General features: G+C 47.7%; 1 long non-coding RNA gene across 1 annotated transcript; it reads right to left on the bottom strand.

The window, feature by feature from the left end:
• Positions 1–14763, bottom strand: LOC138844619 (uncharacterized). The gene is made up of 2 exons (XR_011380727.1): positions 14640–14763; positions 1–1793 (listed from the first exon to the last, which is right to left on the bottom strand). It is a non-coding gene; the product is annotated as an uncharacterized lncRNA (long non-coding RNA).
• Positions 14764–15896: the final 1133 nt, after the last annotated feature.

Below are 15896 nucleotides of genomic sequence, written 5' to 3'. Positions count from 1 at the left end.
GGGGCCGGTGCTGTGGTGCAGTGGGTTAATGCCCTGGCCCAAAGCACCGACATCCCATATGGGCATCGGTTCTAGTCCCAGCTTCTCCTCTTCCAATCCAGCTATCTGCTATGGCCTGGGAAAGCAGTAGAAGATGGCCCAAGTCCTTAGGCCCCTGCACCCATGAGGGAGGCCCAGAAGAAGCTCCTGGCTCCTGGCTTTGGATGGGCACAGCTCCGGCTGTTGTGGCCATCTGGAGAATGAACCATTGGACGGAAGACTTCTCTCTCTGCCTCTCCTCTCTGTGTAACTCTGACTTTCAAATAAATAAATAAATCTTGAAAAAAAGAGAGACTGGAACATGAATCTGGGATGTTTAGTTACCTGCTCAGTCCCAGTAGGGTCTTGTAGGCTGCCCACAATCTTCATGGCTCCTCTCACACAGCCCTCTCCACCCACCAACAGCTCCCAAAGCCCTGTCCACCTCTTGCCATAAGGCCTAGAGTTGGTATGGCACTACCACCTGCTACCAGGCTCCAGGCAGGCACTACCCTTGCTTCTCTGCATCCAGCCCACACACTTGCAAATCATCTCTATATTATTAATTTTTCTGCAAATGCTGAATTTTTCTTTTGGGCCCTTGACTGATGAAGGGGACGCCATCCAATCCCTACCCCAGAGGATTTGCCCTTTCCTCCATTCCTGTGACACTCCATGATTTTGCCATTGTCTGGAATCACCTTGGTCAGCTTCCCAGAGCAGATCCTGAGATGAGGATTTGTATGCAAGAGTTTTAGCAAAGAAACTTGGACTGGGTGTGTTGGTGGCCAGGAGCAAGACAGTGAGAGAAAGAGGGAAGAAGTCAAGCAAGGGTGTCATTTTAGATGAAGTCCCAGCCCCAGTCTTGGCCTCCTGTTAAGCAGAGCTCTGGCAAACCCATGGTTTGCCCTGGTTGAGTCAGGATCCTGGGCTCCCACACTGCGGCACCAGGTCTGTGAGCACGTGGGGCTGCAGTGCATCCCAGGCACTTCCAGCAACCCAAAGGGTCCAAGGTCAATCCTCTTAAGACAGAAGAAGAGGCAATCTTAAGAAAGCACAGCACATTGAATCTGGAGCGTGGGCACTCAGAACCAGGGAGAGGGATCCAAGGGCATCCGGACAGAGCACCATTAATTAACAGGTCACACCCATCCCCTGTAATTGGGAAGTATTTAGGGGAGGGGAGGCACACTGGTTATTCATTGGCTTAACAATGGAGCTCCCAGTGGAGAAGAAGGAACGTTTAGGATGCTAAGGGGACACACCCTGTGAAAAAACACTGCATTCATCAAATCCTGTTTCTTTTCAGCAGCCTCTGTCAATAGCTTCAGCGGTAAAAATCAAATCAGGCTCTGCAGGCTTCTTAAAAAGCAAAGCTCCTCTGTGGGCATCTGAACTCCTCGGGGCAGGGAGTAGTCCCAAGGGAGGTGTGCATGTGGTTGGTGGCAATGGTGAGTGGCTGGTGGTGGGGCAGGGTCTGGGGGGAGTCCATCCACACTTGCCATTTTCCTCTGAAGCTTGTGATGCTTGGAGATTTGTCATAGGAGCTTTTCTCATCTGCAGTTCACACGCTTTTCTGCAGGAATGTAGCTGAAGTCGCAATCACCATCTGGCAGCTCATATTGAACCAGGTTCTTTGTGTGCCAAGAACTTTTTCTTTTGGCAATGAGGTTGACTGTGATCTTTCAAAAACGTTTCTCGTGTTGGCATTCTTGACTGAACAGAGCGCGCAGCCTGTCATGGAATTCAGGAGATGTGCTGAGCAAGTCGTTGCCCTGGGAAGAGAAGTGCGAGGTGAAAAGTTGAACCTCAGCTTTTGAACCTCCACAAGTCCCATCTTGTGTGATGCAGCTAAAGCCAGTCATTCTGAAAATAATCTGAAAATGAGGAACAGACAAACAAGAAATTTTGGGGTATTTGGACTCACAAAGTTCTAGTTCAAGATTAGACCAAACAGGGGTTGGCACTGTGTTGAAGTGGGTTAAGCCTCCACCTGCAGTGCTGGCATCCCATATAGGGACCGGAAGAAGTCCCAGCTGCTCCACTTCCCATCCAGCTCCCTGCTAATGCGCTATGAAAGCAGCAGAGGATGGCCCAAGTGGTTGGGCCTCTGCACCCATGTGGGAGACCCAGAAGAAGCTCCTGGCTTCTGATTTTGGCCTGGCCCAGACTTGACTGTTGTGGCCATCTGGGTAGTGAATCAGTGGATGGAAGATATTCTCTCTCTCTCTCTCCCTCTCTCTCCCTCTCTCTCCCTCTCCCCCCCCCCACCTTCTGTCTCTTTCTCCCTCTGTCTCTGTAGGTCTGCCCATAAAAAATTAAAAAAAAAAAATCAGCTCTCTGGATAGGAATTAGAACAGCAAAATCAACAACAGAAAACCTGGGTACTCTTTACAGATAAGAGCTCTTAAAATACACTTATGACAAATTAACAGTTTCAGTTTCACTACAATTTTACCTTGCTGATTAAAACCAGAGCAAGCTGCCAGTTGAGACACACTTCCCATATCAGAGAACCTAGGATCCCATTCAGTGCTGGCTCCTGACTCCAGTTTGTTGCTAATGCAAACCCTGGGAGGCAGTGGTGATGGCTCAAATAGTTGGATTCTTGCTCCCCAGATGGGAGTTCTGGATGGGTTCCAGGCTCCTGGCTTTGGCCTGGCCCAGGTTTAGCTGCTACAGGCATCTGGGGAGTGAACAAAGGACGGAAGCTCTTTCTCTCTCATACAAACAAAAAACCAGAAAGTCTTAGACTGGGACATCCAATGATTAGATCTAAATTTGCGTGGAGCAACCTCTGAAAACAGAGTCTGATGACAAAGGGGGTGCAAGCAATAAGAAAGAGAGCTGTTAGTGTTCACAGCCTGGGGTACCTGTCTAATACAATAATAACCTCTCTAGGAGGGATGCTGGAGTAACAGTTCCATCAACTCACAGCAGCCACTTCCCCGCCCTTCATTATTGCTGGTCATTTGCTTATGGCTTTACAGAGATGTTGTTTAAATCTAATTAATAGGCAGGTGCTAGAATTGGCATCTCTGCCTTGTGTGGACTTCTCAAACAGCACACAAGGAGAAGAAATAGTACTTGTCTACATTCTTAAAAAATGTATCACACTGAAGAAAATGCTACTTGACACAAGACACATTGTTTCAAAAAAAAAAAAAAAAAAAAAGCTGGGTGGATTCTAGGGCAGCACAGGGCCTTACTACTGGGTAACAATGTTACATTTCTGTTGGGGAACCCTAAAGAGAGCAAGTCTAGCATTTCCTCCTACCCTGCAGAAAATGTACACCCTAGAAACAAAATTGCCTATGGAAATAATGGTGGAAGAGGAGGGTTTACTTTTGTTAATTCAATTTTTCCTTTCTTCTTCCCTCCTGTCCTTCCTTCCTCCTTCTCTCGCTCCTTCCTTTCCTCCCTTCTTCCCTCTTCTACTTTGTGGAATATTTGTGCCAGCAACTGTCCTAGGTGCTAGAGATATCAAAACGAACAAGGGAAAACCCCATGATCTCTAACTTCCCTTGGAATCTCACATTAGTCTGCCATAGCTGATTCCAGACACTGCATGTATGTAAAAGATTCTATCACTCATTCTTTGTCTCTGTTCTCTCCCCACTTTCAACTGTACATGAAAGTGTGTTAGGTTCACCCATTTGTTGGGCAAATGTGCCAGACATAATCAGCTGAGCTGCTTGCATTGTGTCATCTCTTCCACTTATGAGTCACATGCATTTGGTCAAGTGACTTCTAACTTTTTTGTCCTTCTAGCTCTTCACCCATAAAACACAAATAACAGGGGCGCGTTGCTGTGCAGCAGTGAACCTCCCACTTGGAAAGCTCGCATCCCACATCAAAGTACCTGGGCTCAGGTTCTGCCTCTGCTTCCTGCTAATACACATCCTGGGAGTCAGCAGAAGGTGGCTCAAGTGCTTGGTACTTGGGTCGCTACCACCCCTGTGGGAGACCTGGTGGGAGTTTCTGGCTCCTAGCTTTGGATTGGCCCAGCCCTGGCTGTTGTAGTCACTTGAGGAGTAAACAAGAAATGAAAGGTTGAGTGCCCTCTCCTCTCTCTCTCTCTGGATGTGTGTCACTCTGTCTTTCAAATAAGTAAAAATAGACATTTAAAAAATAACACATGCTTGGGGCCAGTGCTGTGGCACAGTGGGTAAAGCCGCTGCCTGCGGTGACGGCATCCCATATGAGCACTGGTTCGAGTCCTGGCTGCTCCTCTTCTGATCTAGCTCTCTGCTATGGTCTGGGAAAGTCCTTGGGCTCCTGTACCTGTGTGGGAGATCTGGAAGAAGCTCCAGGCTCCTGGCTTCAGATCAGCGCAGCTCCAGCCACTGTGGCCAATTGGAGAGTGAACCAGCAGATGGAAGACCTCTCTCTCTCTGCCTCTCCTTCTCCCTCTGTGTAACTCTTTCAAATAAATAAATAAATAAATCTTAAAACACACACACACACACACACACAAATGCCTTAAAGGATGCTGTGAATTTTACAAGAGTTCATTCACTGAGAACTTAAAATGGCCTCTTATACACAGTGACTGATTAACCCATTTCAGACCGTGCTGATTTTCTCACTCACAGAAACAAAAAGATGCAACAGCCTACAATTTAAAGGAGCCCTCAGTCCTGTAGGTGGAGACACAGAAGCACACAGATAAAGGCACTAAAAAGTGAAATGGTGAGGAATGTTTAGGATATCCTGGGTGTGTGGGGAGGGGATAACCAAGGAGGGCGGGGTGGACTTTTCTGGTCCTCTTTTGGAGGGATGTAATATCAGCCCAAAGCAGTCTCCTATTTCCCTGACGCCTAAAGAAAGTGATGCTTCCCTATTAAATGCCTGTCCTGCCTGTTTTATTTGCCCTTGGTTGTTCCAGCGTGAGAAATTATCCAAGTATAAATGATGGCTTTAGGAGGCATTGCCACAGGCCTTCTTCATTCACATTCTGAACAAAGGACTTTACCATAATCGGTGAAACGAAGTGAAATTTTCCTGATTGCCTATGTTCAGAGCTGTATCTACTACAGAACCAGAGTTGCTTTTACACAGAGGAAACAAGCCTTTTCTCACCCCAGAAGGGGGTCTTATTCTTTTTGGCAGTGACTGACTAAGTCATGGACATATCATTTAATCCTGGCCCATGAGACTCAAAGGAAAGTAGGTTGGGGTTGGAGAAATATTTTTCTTAATCATGTGTAACTAATGGGAGGAAGCACCACAGTCTTCTCTGGATGTTATTGGTCTGTTTGTGATACCTGGCACTGCTGCAGCCATTTTGTGACCATGAAGGGAGACAGCGCCCATATCCAAAGGAAGGTAACACAGAAAGATGGCAATAAAGTCTGGTTCTACTGTAACTGTCAGGAGCAGAGCCATCCTGTCTCACCCATGATGGATTTGAGGCATGGACAAGACACCAACATTACCAATTTAAACTGCTAAAATCTGCTGTTAGCACAGCCAGCCAGTCTAGAAGTTGCAGAGACTAAAAGCAACCAAAGGCTGGCGCAGCGGCTCACTAGGCTAATCCTCCGCCTTGCTGCACCGGCACACCAGGTTCTAGTCCCAGTCGGGGCAGAGGAGGGTGAACCAACGGCAAAGGAAGATCCTTCTCTCTGTCTCTCTCTCTCTCTCACTGTCCACTCTGCCTGTCAAAAAAAAAAAAAAAAAAAAAAAAAAAAAAAAAAGGCAACCAAAAGGCAAGAGCTTGGGATGCAGGATTTCAACTTGAGCTGCTGGGGAACCAGAGGGAGGAGTTCACAGAGGTGTGGGAAAGTTCATGGGAAATGTGTATAATGAAGGTACTGTGTGTGGACTTCAATTTTTTTGGATTAAAAAAACTTTTCAATTCCAGTTTCTCATGAACTTTTGGAAACCCCCTTGTCTATGTCCAGGATGAAGGCAGTTGGCAAGGGCAGAGTCTTGTCTGCCCACTGCACACACCGCCTGGGACCAGGAGTGTAATCCTAACAGTGTCTGCAAATGCTCTCCTTTCAATGCATTATTCAGAGGAAATTAATCACAACTTATTAAATGTCTCCGTCGGTTCTGACACTCACCTCAGCACCCCGCCCCCCCCCAAGCTTTTGTTTGTTTGCTGTCGGAGTGACCCTGCTGTGCACTCTCCTGGAAACCCACTCCGCGGATCCCTGCCAAGGGGATTTCGGGTACGGCTCAGGGACCACATAGCTGAGGCACTGTTGCACAGATATGGAATGAGGATGACTTAGAGGTGGTTGGGATAGGGGATGATGATGGTGATGGTGGTTAAAACTCAGCACTTGCCAACGGCGCCGCCGCTCACTAGGCTAATCCTCCGCCTTGTGGCGCCAGCACACCGGGTTCTAGTCCGGGTTCTAGTCCCGGTCGGGGCGCCGGATTCTGTCCCGGTTGCCCCTCTTCCAGGCCAGCCCTCTACTGTGGCCCAGGAGTACAGTGGAGGATGGCCCAAGTCCTTGGGCCCTGCACCCCATGGGAGACTAGGAGAAGCACCTGGCTCCTGGCTTCGGATCAGCACGGTGCGCTGGCCGCAGCGCACCGGCTGTGGCGGCCATTGGAGGGTGAACCAATGGCAAAGGAAGACCTTTCTCTCTGTCTCTCTCTCTCACTGTCCACTCTGCCTGTCAAAAATAAAAATAATAAAAAAGAAAAAAAAGAAAAAGAAAAAAACTCAGCACTTGCTCTCTATTCCATGTCACAGGAAACACTTTAGGTCCAGTAACTCACTTAAACTGCACCTTGTGAGCAGTTCTTACTATTATTATTATTATTATTGTTCATCTTCTTTACAGATAAAAAACAGAGGCATAGAGAGATGAAGTTGCTCATCAAAGGTCATACAGCTAAAACCTGATGACACTCAGAGTCCACTCCAGGCAATCTGGCTCCAGCTTTCTGCTCCAGCTGTGGTGCTTAACAGGTGTGCAGTGGGCAGTGTTGTTGGGCAGCAGGGCTCAGAAGCTAGGAGCCCAGTCGAGTCCCACCTGACTTAAATCCTAGCTGGATGTTGCCTCACAATTTGCAAACCATGTCTGCATACGGGTCTCCCGGGTGGCACCGCTGATGGTTCTGTGCTCTGGGAATTGTGATGAGTAAAGCCCCTGAGGCACGGAACACCCCAGGGCTGACCTGGGCCCTCCAGCCACATGCCAGATGTCACCAGGGCTGCAGAAGCATTCCGGACAGCCCCTCGAGGTGCAGACGTCTTGGGCACGTGATGCGGCAGGCACAATTATGACATGAATCTCCCTCGGAGTCTGTAGGGTGCAGATGGTCAGGCCTGGGGAAGGCTCACAGGAGAGCTGCTGCAGGGCCTGCAGACACGAGGTGCCCAGGAACCAGCGGCCGGGGAAGCTGATTGGTCCAAGCAAGGCTGCAGAGGGCAAGGTGCATCCTTTGGACTCACACATCGGGTGTGCAGATGTGTGTGTAAGGAAGGAAAGGAAGACGAGGGGCTTGGATCTGAAATTGTTTCAGAGACACTTTGGAAATATAGTTCAGGAGAGATAATATTTGGGAAAAGTGAAATTATCCACCACAAAGTCTATCCTGTAGGCTTCAATCTGCATACCATTCACCACCTCCACGGTGGCTACTGCCAGCACCAACTTAAGGCCACCTTGGTCTCTTCTGGGCTCATTTGTCAGTCTCTTTAGCTATCCTCCTCTTTCCTTCCTTTTATTTGAAAAAAAAAAAATGGATTCATTATTTAGAGAGAGACAGGTGGACAGAGCTCTCTCATCCACTGGTTCACTCCCCAGTTGTCTACAGTCTTGGGGCAGGGCTAGTCTAAAGCCAGGAGCCAGGAGCTCCATCCAGGTCTCCCCCATGGGTGGCAGGGCCCCACCCACTCAAGCCCATTTATCTGCTGCCTCCCAGGGTGTGCATTAGCAGGAAGCATGAGTCAGGAGTGGAGCTTGGGATGTGGGCATCTCTAAGTGTTAGGCAAATGCCTGTCCTCCCTCTGATTGTTTAGTACACAATCTAGCCCTGCCTAACTCTGGAATCTTACCTCTCTCACTCTATTCCCTACTCCCTTCCCCTCCTCTCTAGTCCTACGGACTGTGGCCCCCACCTCTTTGTAGGGTTCCTTCTTCTCCTCTGGTCTTGAACCTCATGTCACCTTTGCCAGTGGTCTGACCACCTGGTCTCTTGTCCAGTGCGCCCACACCCTGCCATTCTCTCTCAGCCCATATGGATGCCACCAGTAGATTTCATCTTCTCCATGGCACTCATCACTGTCTGAAATTGCCCTATTTGCTCAGTGGCCTGTTGATGAGCTCAGCTCAGTTGCCAGTCTCCCGTGGGAGACAGAGTGGGCTTGGTCTGCCTGCTGTATGACTGTTCCCGGCATCTAGATCAGTGCCCAGGGCACAGAGGCTCCGTAAATTAAGAAATAAGTAATTTACATTTGATTTCTCTCAGTAATACATTTCAAGCAATGTATTTATAGGCCCCAGTGGAAAAAAGAAAAAGGAGAAAAAATAACTTTCTTTACATTTAATTGAATATTGACATGTTCATTGGATGGTGGCAGTGGAGTAGCAATATTTGAACATGATTTTGTGAGGCCAATCTATCCCCAGAAAATAGGACATTACATATGGCTTAGAATAAATTAGTTTTATGTAGAAAATTAAAAACTCAGGAGCCACGATTGACAGGTTCCTATTTTTAAGTATTGTGAAAATATAAAATTAAATATTATGAAAATATAAAATACATGCTAGAATATTTCTGTACTAAAGAGCCTACACTATTGATGACACAGAATAAGATATTAAAATATAGCTAACCATATTTATCAATTTCTTTGAAAAATGTATGGTATCAAATGTTTACTTGGAGTGCAGTAGTATATTAACATCATACCTGGGTATTAATTGCATTTGCTGATTTGTTTAATGTCTGGATTCAGTTCGACACGTTTGTGTTTAAAGATTCTTGATGGGGCATCCTCTGAGATGTAACACTTTTCTAGTCCATATGACTAAATTTGGTCATCCTGGCTGGCTGGGTGAAGAGCCCCTGTCTGAGAAGTAAATATTAATTCTGGCTGGGTTTGAAATAAGAGCCCTTGGGGCACCTCTTCTGCTTTCCATTTATAGACACCCCTGTTAGATGCTTTAACACTTGGGTGGAAGTGTTTTCGAAGGAGCCTGTGAAGATTTGGAAGAGATTTTATTTTTAAATACCCCAGATTGCATCCTCTGCATTTGGTTGGTTTTGTTACAAGGCTCCATCTGTCGTGGAGATAGGAAAACTAGGGAGGGGAAAGCTGCAAAGGGAAGAATTATTTCCCTGCTTTCAGAAAATGTCTGAAAAGGACTTCCCAGGCAGGATCCAGTGCATTCCTTCACTTCTAACTCCCCAAACACTAGCCAGGTGCCTGGCACGCTGCCCAATCTGTCGCACCCGCCGCCGCAGAAGAGTCTGCCTTCCAAAGCACAGAAGGTGGAAATGCTCACTGCCTGCTTAGCAAGTTTGCAGGGCAGAGGACTTTGATGTGGCTTCTCCTCTACAATGCTTCTGGAAGCTTCTTATCACTTAGGTGAATTTAATGACACACACAAATGGTTTCTTTTGTAGCGAATTTCCTTAAAGGAGAAGGCAATCTATTTACTTGATGGCTACAGTTGGTCTGGGATCATTTCTCTCCCTATCCCCTGCTATACTTGACAGTGAAAGAAGGTGAAATCATACTCCCCATGGCACAGTACATCCAGTTTCAAGCTCTTGTTACCTTTTTTTTGGGAAAAAAAAAAAAAAAGCCAGTGGACAATAGCTAGGCAAGGCTTAGTGGCTCTGAAAATCAGCTGTTTATATTGGTAATGGGAATGCTTCACAGATTGGGTGTCTGGGAGCGCAAAGTGCTTTTCCCCATCATTGCTTAATGTTTACTTAGGGATTTATTGAGAATCTCGTAGCCCTACATCATGAAATTCTAGAGACAAAAAGATCTCTTATGATATGCATGCCACCAAGTAGAACACAGACCTTCAGGGTTATTGCAAAGGGACTTCATCCTAGAGCTATAAAGTAGCACATCTTCTGTGTGTGTTTAAATGGAAGCGATTCTTTGAGCTGAATCAAAGCGATGACAAACAAAACTCACAGCTTCCAACTTTTTGAATCTACCAAAGTGAGGTAACGCTACTGTTCTGGTTTGTTAATTTTGGGCAGCTCATTAGTTTAGAATTGTGATAAAGTGGTTTCAATCAAAAGTGGATTGTTGCAAGAGGTGATAGTTGAGTAGGCGGTGTACACAGCTGGCTTCACGGGCTGCAGGTTTCCAGCAGACATGCACACCCTGCAGTGCCCATCCCACATAATATCAAGTTTTCTCGTGCCCTGGGACTCACCCAGAGCTGCAGTTGCTGCTGCCAGATATCCTATCCTGTTACAAGACCTTCGTGTCACCTAGACCCGTTTCACCTCTGAAATCGCCTTTGAGACTCCACTCTGTCCTCGAGCTCCCACCCTTCCCTTCCCTTCTCCTTGCCTTTCCTCCTACCATGCTTCAGTCTTCCCAAGGCATCTGCCCCTCAGTTTTGCCATCAAACAGCCCTTGTGTTCTCGGCTTTAAGGACTCTCTCATCAGACACCCCTTGGACTTGTTCAACCAGCTCTCGATGTGGGATCCGCCCACCCACGTGCTTTTGACGGCTCTTTCTACTATCGCATCAGTTGGGCACTAACATGAATTTTTAATTTCAGACCTCATCTGGACACCCAAGACCATCTGAGGTTGTTTGACCATTCCTATTTGCTTCCATGAACAAGTTGCCAGCTCTGAGACGTGTGGTGCTATGAATCATCAATACTCAGAAACCAACTAACTACAGTCTTCAAAATATATTTAAAGTTCATCTCCCAGGGCAGGCGTTTGGCAAGCATTTAAGATGCTGTTTGGAAAACCTTCGTCTCATTGCAATGCCATGGTTCAAGTCCCAGCAGCACTCCTGTCTCCAGGTTCCTGCTAATGTACACCCAAGGAGGCTGCAGATGATAGCTCAAATAGTTGGTTCCCTGCCACCTATGGGGGAGACCTGGATTGAGTTTCCAGTTCCTGCCTCTGGCCTGGTCCACCTCTGGCTGTTGCAGATATTTGCAGAATGAATTAGTGATGAGAGATCCCTCTTAGTACATGCATGCTCTCTGTCCTTCACATAAAATACATACACACATCATACATACATACAAGAAAAAGTTCATTTTTCTCTTAGATTTCATGTGGGCCAATCTTTTTTTTTTTTTTTTTTTTTTTTTTTTTGACAGGCAGAGTGGACAGTGAGAGAGAGAGACAGAGAGAAAGGTCTTCCTTTTGCCGTTGGTTCACCCTCCAATGGCCGCTGCGGCCGGCGCGCTGCGGCCGGCGCACTGCACTGATCCGATGGCAGGAGCCAGGAGCCAGGTGCTTTTCCTGGTCTCCCATGGGGTGCAGGGCCCAAGCACCTGGGCCATCATGTGGGCCAATCTTTTGCACATGTGTTTATACATGTTTCCTCCCTCTCTGTTTTTTTTTTTTTTTTTTTTTTTTTTTTTTGCAGTTTTCCGAAGAGATTACTTCCTAAGAGGGGATTGAAAGAGTTTAATATAATCACAAAAGATTCACTACACACTTACTACGTGCCGACATAGAGACTCTGACCTCACAGAGTTTACAGGTTAGTAACAGGGGACAGAAGCAGGCAAATTAGCTGATGACATGCAGCTGGCCTCTGCAACCTTAGGTTCTGTATCTCAGTTTGTACCATGCACAGGTCATGAGCTATGCAGTTGGGCCTGTCCTGCACAGGTACAGATTTTTTTTTTCCTGTCATTATTTCTGAACAGAACAGTGTAATAATACTTACATAGCACTTACACTGTGTTAGGTATTATAAGTCACCTAGAGATGATGTAAAGTGTGCAGGAGAATGTGTAGGTTATATGCACAGTTTATACTTGTTTCTAAATGGGACTGCAGCATTTGACTGACTCTGGTAGCCCCTGGGGATTCTAGATCCTCCCCCCCCCCCCCACCGGGCCTGCAGAGTCCTCGAGAGGGGGAAGAGGCTGCAGGGCCCCTGCAGAGAATGTACTCGGTGCACGCCTGAGCCAGAGGCCTGGGCTCAAGTCCCAGCTCTGGCACTATTACATCTGTGACCCTGGATGAGTTTGCTAAGCTCCCCTATCTGTAAACTCAGGGTAAGCAGAGCAGAAGACCATGGAGTGTGGCATAGTTGATTTTGCATTGCTCTAACACAACACCTGACTCTGGGTAATAAATAAGGAAATGTGCTGATTTGGCTCATGATTCTCCGGGTTGGAAAGCACTAACAGCATGGTGCTGGCCTTGGTGAGGGCCCCTGGCTGCATCACAGCCTGCTGAAGCTGAAAGGGAAGGGCCACATGTGGGCAAGGAAGCAAGAGGTCCAGAGCCCCCACTCCCCATTCCTGTCCTCTATGAAATTCTCTCATTACTTGGTGAGTGCCACTCTTAGGATCACTGGTTGCTATTCTCAGCCTGTCTTTTATACTACCATGTCTGTTTAAGTGTTTACAGGAAGTGATAGGAATGAACCAAGGCCTTCACCAACCAGGCAATCAATCAAGTGCTGCTACAGGGATATACTCGGCTCTCCACCCAGGAGACAGTGGATTGAGACATCACCCCATGACCGCAGGGAGTACCTTGTCACCCCAAGTCTGCAGGAAGTAGCTCTAAAGACAAATCGTCATCCCTCTACCCCTCCTTGACTTTCAGGACTAATGTAATTGCATACAATTCTTGCTTTATAAAAAACAAAAGGGGGGATGCTAGTAAAATGGCGCAGTCTTATCTATGGCACAATCTACACCTTGGACACCATCCTAGGCTCTAGCCCCCACTGCCATTGCTGGAAGCCAGATGACCACACGGCCCAACCACCAATGTCAGCTCCACCCCCATCCTAATGGGTTTCGCTGCTCCTGCTTCCCTGCCCGCCCCGGCAAAGGTTTAACAGGACCTGTTCCTGAACACGTGGCTTGCTCTTGCTCTCTCTCTCTCTCTCTCTTTCTCTTTCTCAATCTCTCACTCCCTCTCTCTCTTGATCTCTCTCTTATGCTCTCTTTTCCTTCTTTGCCCCTTCCCACTGGTCTGACAAGTTTCCCCACCAATAAACCCTTTCCCTTACTCCAGTGTTTGGTGTGTTTTGTGGTGGTTTTACACCAAGTACTTGGGTCCTTGCCACTCACATGGGCAACCTAGATGAAACTCCTGGCTTCAACCTGGCCCAGTCCTGGGCATTGTGGCCATATGGAGAGTGGGCCAGCATATGGAAAACTCTGTCTCTCCTCTCTCTGTAACGCTTTCAAAAAAAACCTAAAAAAACAAAAACAAAAACTTTTTTTTTTTTTAAAGAGAGGCTGGGGAGGGGCCAGACTCAGTTTCCTCCCAGGAACTAACCTGGTCCTTGGAGAACCACATTAATGTCTCCTGAGAGTGGCACCCCCATGACCCAATCATTATCTGCTAAGCCCCACCTCTTAAACATTCATGCCTTCTCAATACTATGATGTCAGGGAGCAAGCTTTCAGCACAAGAACCTTTGGGAGACACAGACAACCTCCATCCAGGCCACAGCAGGGAGGGTTAACTAGCACGTTTTATACAGCACATGTCTCTGGCAGCTGTTATGTAATTGTCAACTCTTTTTTATAATCTTTTAAAATTTTATTTGTTATTGAAATGCAGACAGAGGCTACAAACAAAAAGAGATCTTCCATTTGCTGGCCCTCTTCCAAACACCTGCAACAGCCAGGACTGGGCCAGGCCAAAGCCAGGAATCCAGAACTCAATCCAAGTTTCCTACATGGGTGGCAGGGACCCCAGTACACGAGCCATCATCTGCTGCCTCCCAGGCTGTGCATTGGCAGGAAGCCAGAATCAGGGGCAAAGCTGGGACTTGAACCCAGGCACTCTGATGGGCAATGTAGGTGTCCCAGATGCAGTGTTAACTGCTGTACCAAATGCCTGCCCCAAACTCTTCTATTTCTTTTTAAATAAAAAAAAATATTTTCATGAAACACACACACACATACACAAACACACACAGATCCTTCATCTTCTGTTTCACTCCCCAAACACCTATGATAGCAGGGCTGGGCCAGGTCAAAGCCAAGAGCCTGAAATTCAGTCTGGGTTTCCCATATGGGTGGTGGGGACTCAAGTACTTAAGCCATGTCTGCTGCCTCCCAGGGCGTTGCATGAGACGGAAGCAGAGAGGGAGGGAAGGAGCTGGGACTTGCACTAGGCCCTCTGGCGGGGGCTACAGTTGCCCAGAGCAGTGTCCTAAATGCTCCTGCATTTTCAACAGTGGTGTTATCATGGCCCCCACATCCGTAGCCCAGGCCTTAGAAGCAGAGGTGGATTCACCCAGAAGGTAAGGCCCCTCCCCTGACTGGCACCTTCCTGAGAGGCCCTAGCAGTGTGCTTTGGCCAAGCTGGCAAAAGCGAGAGATTTTCATGGCAGAGGCGTAAGGTGCCATGGGTTTTCTTACATTAGCAGGCACTGAGGTGCCCGGAGGCACTGTGGATGTGGGTGAGAGGAAGCTGAGGTGGGGCGCACTTGGTCTGGGCTTACCTGGGGAACAGCTCCGCTCGTTCACTTCCATGCGAAGACACTGGAGGAAGGCGCTGGTCTGCAAACCAGGCAGGGAGCCCTTCCCAGAAGTCCGCCCTGATCCTGGACTTCACAGCTTCTGGAACTGTGAGAAAGGAACATCTGTTGTTGAAGCCACCCAGTCTATGGTATTTTGTCACTGTGGCCTGTGCTAAGACATGCGTTCTACATTTTTCCTCTTCTCATGGGAATCACAGGAGACAGAATTCCACCGCCTGTGTGACAGAACCTTAGAGAGTGCTACAAGCCACAGGGAGATCTGTGTAGAAAACTGCAAGCTCAAGGCATCCCAGCGATCAGCATGAAAATGCAAATGCCCAGCAAGTACACTAGAAGGAAGAGTGAGTTGCCCTTCTCCTCGTTAGGAAATATCACAACATATGGGCATTTAGGGAGATCAGCGTACATAGCCAACAATGCAGGAAGAAGGGCAGAACTACTGAAATGTGTCCATTGATTAATATGAGTCTAAACCACATTGCTGTCAGAATTTCTTAAGACTTGTGGTATTCGTACGCTTTTTAAAAATGGATCATTTGTGTGACTGCTTTCATCATTCTCAATAAATATCCACCTTGCCCCTAATTTTGGTTTGGTAAGTTCTGTGGTCTTTTTCTTACTCTGGTCCTCCCCCCCTGCACACATGCCGGGTCCCCCAAGCCCGTGCCCTGCCCTGCCTCCCAGCCTGGAACAATCTGAAACGGAGGCTGCTGGCTGTGTTCCTTCTCGTCTGGACTCACCATCCTGGTCAGTTCCACCTGAGGTCTCTCATCAAAGAGAAGCAGACAGGTGTCTGCTTGTGCCCGCCCCTCCGTGGCCTCCCCACCGGCTTCCCTGTCACTCCACAGCCATGGCCCCAGACACCTGCCTGCATTTTGCGGCCTCCACTCCCCACTGACCTCTTTTCAACAGCTTAATAATCTCTCCACCACCCCTGTCTGTATGGAAGGGTGGCCCATACTCTTCAGCTTGTACTTTCTCACTTCCAATCAATTTAATCAATTCACCCATTTTACTGGGATGTTTTCTCATAGCTTTAGTGCACTGTTCCCTAGAGTGGCCCTTGGCTGACCATGGCCTTGCCTGTGACCTCATCAAACTCGGCCTCTGCACTGCACCTGACAACGTTGACATCACCCTTCTCTGAGCCCCTCCCTCCACTTTCCCCCACTCCTACCATGCCCGTTTGCCTGGTTCTTCTCCCATCTCCTTCCCCTC

This window comes from Oryctolagus cuniculus, chromosome 12, assembly GCF_964237555.1.
Source record: "Oryctolagus cuniculus chromosome 12, mOryCun1.1, whole genome shotgun sequence".
Lineage (NCBI taxonomy): Eukaryota > Metazoa > Chordata > Mammalia > Lagomorpha > Leporidae > Oryctolagus > Oryctolagus cuniculus.
Note: the sequence above shows the minus strand (reverse complement) of the source record. Positions and strands in the feature narration are given on the sequence as shown.